The sequence below is a fragment of the Macrobrachium rosenbergii genome, chromosome 39 (genome assembly GCF_040412425.1).
Source record: "Macrobrachium rosenbergii isolate ZJJX-2024 chromosome 39, ASM4041242v1, whole genome shotgun sequence".
Lineage (NCBI taxonomy): Eukaryota > Metazoa > Arthropoda > Malacostraca > Decapoda > Palaemonidae > Macrobrachium > Macrobrachium rosenbergii.
In genome coordinates this window covers 4,930,001-4,936,635 of record NC_089779.1, presented here as the reverse complement: position 1 = coordinate 4,936,635, position 6,635 = coordinate 4,930,001, and the positions used below count along the sequence as shown (strand labels likewise).

General features: G+C 35.6%; 1 protein-coding gene across 1 annotated transcript in view; it reads left to right on the top strand.

The window, feature by feature from the left end:
- Positions 1-248: 248 nt before the first annotated feature.
- LOC136825664 (neural-cadherin-like) overlaps positions 249-6,635 on the top strand; it is a 342,994-nt gene continuing 336,607 nt past the window's right edge. The window contains exon 1 of the mRNA XM_067082348.1: positions 249-717. The gene's annotated coding sequence lies outside the window, so the exon portion shown is untranslated. The remainder of the gene's footprint in view (positions 718-6,635) is intronic.

Below are 6,635 nucleotides of genomic sequence, written 5' to 3'. Positions count from 1 at the left end.
TCAAAGATGATAAAAAAATCCAATAACACGATAAAGAAACAAATGTCAATATCCTATCATACTTCTCGTAATTTGGACCAAAAAGTGGTTAAAAAAAAATGGTAGCGCTCGCATTTCCGTTACATTTGATGGAGGGGAAAAATAAAGAGAGAGAGAGAGAGAGAGAGAGAGAGAGAGAGAGAGAGAGAGAGAGAGAGAGAGAGAGAGAGAGCGTTTCTGCTCAAGGGTAGCAAGGCTATCTCGGAACCATTCTGGTGTCGGCTTTCGTAGCAGACGGTTGTCACCCGTAGCGCTGTGAGGTGCCTGATCTCTTGAGCGGTAAACAAACTTTCCGAAGCTGATCTTAAAGTGATTTGTCGCCCTTGATGGGCATTTTAAAACATTTCAAAGTTATCTAGACTACAAGTCTGATGATGGTTCAATTGCTGACATTCCATTTTTGAAGATACTTGGAAAATACTTCATCGTGAAATGTAAGTTTCGCAATAAACGTCCTCCAAAGAAAGTGTCAAAACTTTTTACTGGTGGGGAATTGAATCACCTGTCGGTGCGAAATAAACAAAGAAAAGGAACTGAGTAACATTAATTTTCTGCATCCCAATACTGAACCAAGACAATTTACTAGGAAACATACTCACGAAGTGAAAGGCCGTGATTACTTTTACAGTGAAGGAAAATGCTGTAGGCTTCGAGAGGTCGTGTTATCCTAGAATATAAGTGAGTAATTATCTTATTTTATTAATATCAATCTTAGAACTTTATATCAAGCACAAGTGTATAATTCCCGTACACGAAAATACTCTATTGTTTATTTGCAACTATATACATATATATATATTATATATATATACACATACATACATACACACACACACACATATATATATAAATATATATATATATATATATATACTGTATATATATATATATATATATATATATATATATATATATATATATATATATATATATATATATATGGAGTTGATAGGCTGATAGATCTTAAATTATATTTGTACTATATACATGCCTGAACCTATCTAGATAGATAGGCTCTTAGGTAAGGAAAAACGAAACGAATGTTTTGCATCAACAAGAACGGTGAATCCTACTATAGTAGCATCAGAAAATGAATCCTACTATAGCAGCATCTGAAAAAGGAAATTTGATTAAAGTCCTAATTACTAAAAACCACAGATGAAAGAAAAGATATAACTTAAATCAATAAAACTCATTATGAAATACACGAACCTAACCTAATCTAACCTAGGGTACTACATCCTGCCTGCACCCACTTTGAGCCACCCCTCCCGCTTTAAACTTTGCAAATAAGTTTGGCACTGTTATTTACATGGATATATCCAATAACTAAAAAAAAAAAGGCAGTATAATCGACAGGGTTACATCCTACCTTAACCTCAGGATATCATGTCCATCTTGCCCCATTTTTGTACCTACACAAACACACACACACACGAACACACACATACTGTATATATATATATATATATATATATATATATATATATATATATATATATATATATATATAATGCATATGTCTATATATATAATATATATATGTATACACACACACACATATATATATATATATATATATGTATATATATAATTATACAGCCAAAATTGACACACTAACAACCAATTAAGATTACTTTGGGAATGAATTATACCGTAAGAGAATGTAAAACAGGCATGTCCTTCTACTCTACCCCGACAAGAAATCAAACCTCTGCCCTTTTGAGTTAGAACAGGGTGATGATGAGCTTATTCATGTAACTATCAACAACGCTTTATGTCGATTGGATAATGTCAGTGCTATACCTCTTCATTGGTAGTTGTTAAAGATAACGTAATTGTAAGACCACTGCAAAATCATCAGCTTGTAATAATGCCCCAAACTCCCTCCTTGAGCAAACTGACTAAAAACCCACACAGAAATTTGAAAACCCCAAGACTTAGCAGTTTACTTCACATCTGCCTTCGTTGCAGAGATTCGACATTTGACCTTTAGGTGCGACATTAACTTGACCATATAATTCCTCATAATGTCACAGATTGCATATACGCATTCAGCTATGATTATGCTTAGAGCTTGCTAATGTATTGTGTTTTTGGTTTATTACTAATCATCTATGTCTACCTCTTTATCATTTTACCTGTCTATCTACTGCATTACACACAAACCCATTATATATATATATATATATATATATATATATATATATATATATATATATATATATATATATATATATATATATATATTTTTTTTTTTTTTTGGTAATCAGTTCCGTTACTGACAAGTGAGCAGTAAACATCAAATGCCCCATGAAATTTCCTTCGAAAGCCATATAACTAAAAATGCACTAAAGGGAAGAAATATTTCAATCCTTATATAGATCGTGAAGCCAAAATGATTCGTGGTATAACTCTCCAAATTTCATTCATTTTTCCTTGAATTCAAGAAGCTGAAGGAGAGTCTTCATACCTCATGTCAAAATGATACTTTTTTTTTTTTTTATAATTCTACAGCTTTCTTCGGATAATGTAATGTCAATGCAATATTAGTTCCTGGGGATTCATGATACTTTACTGCGTAGGACCAAAATAAAAGGGAAAAATTTTAGTTTAAGATAATTGAGAGTCTGTGAAATATTACTAAAACCCGAAAATACACGATAATAAAAACTCAACAGAACCGATAGCCATACAAAAAATGCTCAGGAAAATTAATTAATGTTTTAACAAAATAAGATCAGCATTAAAAAAATAGCATGGTTCATATATACGCTGGCTACTGGGGAGATTGCTAAATTAGATAATTACCATAAATATTCAAGTTCTCGAAAACGTTCGGCTACCTATGTCGAAATGAATTGGTAGATACTGAAATTTCGTCGTAGTTTGCTTCTGAGGAGTTTAACATGCAATGTTCTAAATTACTGTTCACTTCCCGTTCACAGCAACGCCACAATTTTGGTGAATCATCTACTGATTTCTATGCAATCACATGAATATGTGACTCTTAATTCTGTGGACAATAACGGTCGGCACGCTTTTGTTTCTTTAGAAAGACCAAGAATTTATTGCAATACACCGATGGCAAGATGCTATTTACCTCTTTCTTTCATACTACTGAAGACGTCTTGGAAGACGTCTTAGGCAGCATAATTACTGCATTACTTCTTCATTATTAGTAAGCCTTTGTTCCTTTCTCCATTTTATTGTTCTTTGGTTTAAGTGTATGCGCCCTTTTAGAATAAGGCCAGCTCAGTCTAAACATGTCAGTTTTCTGGTAACATGCACTCACTGTTCATTTGATACCTTCGTTGTTTTTGGCTGATATGCCACCATTGCCCTGAAGGCATTATATAATCAGAAAATGACTGAACAAAATCAACATCTTTATTCTTCTTCTTCTTCTTCTTAGATTAATCTCCAGTTAGGGGTGGCTATTTTTAATAAGCCGCCTCTAACTGTTTTTCTCTTAAATCCTCCTGCATTTATTCATTTGTCTCTCTTATCATCTAACTTCATCACATTCCCACACCTTCATCATATTAACCCTTTGACACTTCTGGGACTTTTGCTTTTTCCCTGTTGTATTCACTGCTTACCCCCTTTCATCTTGGAAAATTAAATAATGTTTTAACAAAACATTATTCATCTGGGTGTCTTAACTTCCAACGTACTGAACTCACATTGCTCTTGAATTCAATGATTAATCTCGTCATCCATATCACCCACCATATTAGATACTACGGACTTCTGCTGTTCAATTTTCCCAGCTTAATCGTGGATCACTGACCATGAACTATACCATTTGTTATAAATTCACTCTTTGTTCAACTTATCTTCAACCCTAACTCTCTAACGCATATCTCAACCTATCTAGCTCACTCTAGCTTCTTTCCAATTCCTGTAATCAAAACGATGTCATCTGCATAAAACATACACAGAGAGCACCCTTAAATCCTCAGCCATAACATTCAGGACAATATTGGACCAAAACAGGCTCAGCTCTAATCGTTCTGGTTTAGGTCAGCACTGATTGCTGGTGCAGTTCTATTTTGACCTGGAAGCAATTCTTATGTTAGCTGTTATATTTCTATACATATTACTAATTACCTATATACTCTTCAGTGGCCTACCACTCCATCTAACTTCTCCATACTTCTGGTCAAGATACTTTAATCATGTTTTTCCTAGGTCGATAGAGACCATAAAACGAGCCCCCTGCTTCTCTCTGTACTCCATTCCCTGGGGTACAGAGATCATTCAATTAATTGTACCAATCCCTTTCATAAACCCTTGTTGCTCTCTTCTGACCTTCACCTCCCGTCTGAGTCACCGTAATTCTTGATAATGCTTTCATGGTTTGGGCCGTTAATTTAATTCCTCGATAGGCCTCATACTTTTTGCACTTCTTTCTCTTTAAAAAGCAGTGACAATGTGCTCGCTTCCAGTTTTTATGGTATAGTTTCCCTTATCATAATTTTCGACTTTAGCTGACACTGTATATCATCTATTCTCCCATGCCCAGTGTCCTCCATTCCTCAACAGGTACGACATCTGGCCGGCAACTTTACTACTCTTCATCTTTCACAGAGCTTCCTTTACTTATCCTCTCGTTATATCATTAGACGTTCCAAAATATGGGCCTTAATTTCCATTTATGAATTCCTCAATCTCTTCATTTAGTAGCTTTTAACATTTTCCTTCCATCTCTTTATGATTGACTCCTCTCCCCTCAGCGGATTTCCGTCTACTTTGATTTTGTTTCTTGCTCTGGCTGGCCTGAAAATCTTGCCTTTGTATTCTTTCGCTTCTAAGTCCTAACGCAACTGATTATAAGCTTCATCCTTGATTTTTGCTGCTACCTCCTTTGTCTCGTTTTTCATTTCCTTGTATATTACCTTCTCCTTCTTTCCTTCCTTATTACTTAGTTTTATACCCTTCACTCCCTCATTAAACAATCGACTTTCCTTATTTGCATATATTTTTCCACTGCTTTTTCCCCCCCTAGATTTCTTATCGTGTCTTAAACATGAGTTCCACTGTCTAGTTTCACCAGTCATTGATGTATTCTCTAGGACGATGTCTGCCAGTATCCTTCTTTAAAATACCACCCAATGTTGAGCTCTCTTAACATGGGTCACCTGATTTTCTTGAGCACGTACATTTTCCTCTTATGTCGACCTTGTATTCTCAGTTGCAAGTGCATAACTACTAAGCGATGTTAGACAGCTACACCCCAGGGATGATTTTCAGTCCTTTATTTCCACGAAATATTTTCTGATATACAAGTTTAATCTATTTGACGAGATCTTATGCTGCCCTTGTACATGAGCAGGTGTTATGGTTACTTATTAAAGAAGGTATTTCGTATTCCCATTCAAATGATACTGCAAAGTTCATTATCCGTTTGCCTTCTATATTTCAGTTGTTGTAGCATGTCCTCCATGGATACGACTTGTAGAATCATGGCTCCAACCGATGTGCCTGTTTAAATTTACTTGGTCCGGCGAACAGAAATTTTTATCCATCCCCCAGTTCCCTTGCTTATTACCCTTCAAACAAGTCTCCTGCACACATAGCACATCTGCTTTCCCGACTTCTATCGGATATGCACCCACACATCTACTTTCCTAACTGGTTCATCAGATATGCAGTCACTTCTCCCCTTCTTGTCATGCTTCCTGTGTTTAAAATTCCAAACTCAAGTGCTGAGCTTGTTTCTTCACCTGCGACCACTCTTGATGCCGTAGCTTTTGCATGGACACAGTTAGGGCAATTTATCTGTGTTGATTCTAGGTGACATCCTAGCTTTTCTAGCACTCATTAAACAGATCATTTCTTCATTGGTTTTGGCAGACGCTTTAAGGATGGACACACATCCTTAGTCCAACCTCCCTATTTATCCGGGCTAGGGGAAGATGAAAAGCATAATCATTGCTAACAATAGCAATAAAAAACTACAAACAATGAACTTGGGGGCAGTCCACAAATACCACCACGGTATTCACACAATGCAATGTACGCTTTTAAAGTTGTATACTAGAAAACCTATTGTATTGTTCCGTACTAGGGACTCCTTCAGAATCGTTAAAAACGTTATAAAATCATTACCAGTTCAAACTGGTCTGAGGACTTAAACTGATCTAAATAATATGTTAATTGGTATCCAAAGATGATCGCCTGATCTTCATAATAATAAAGCACTTGTAATGAGGTGGCATTCACTTACAAGTATCCTTCAATCTGCTTTTATTTTTTCAAAGTTGGTTTGCTTGATTAGTTGGTGTTCGGCATTCTGTACTTCAAACTGAAGTTGTGTTTTAGTTGATTAAAGTCATGTGCAAGTGTGATTATAGATTATGTTAATAAGTAAAGCCAACAAGTAATACATGTTCACAGAAAGAAGTTTGTAAATTGTGGGAGGTGGGGGGGGGGGGTTTACCTAAACGAGAACAACGAGGGCAAGAGTACTTGCAATTACTGTATGTATTCAGCAGCACAGAAAAATTTCCTTGGTCTCTAAGTATGAACTTCTGCCTTCTGGTATGTAAGTACCCTAAGAAACCTGACTCGTTGTTCTTCGAATACATTCT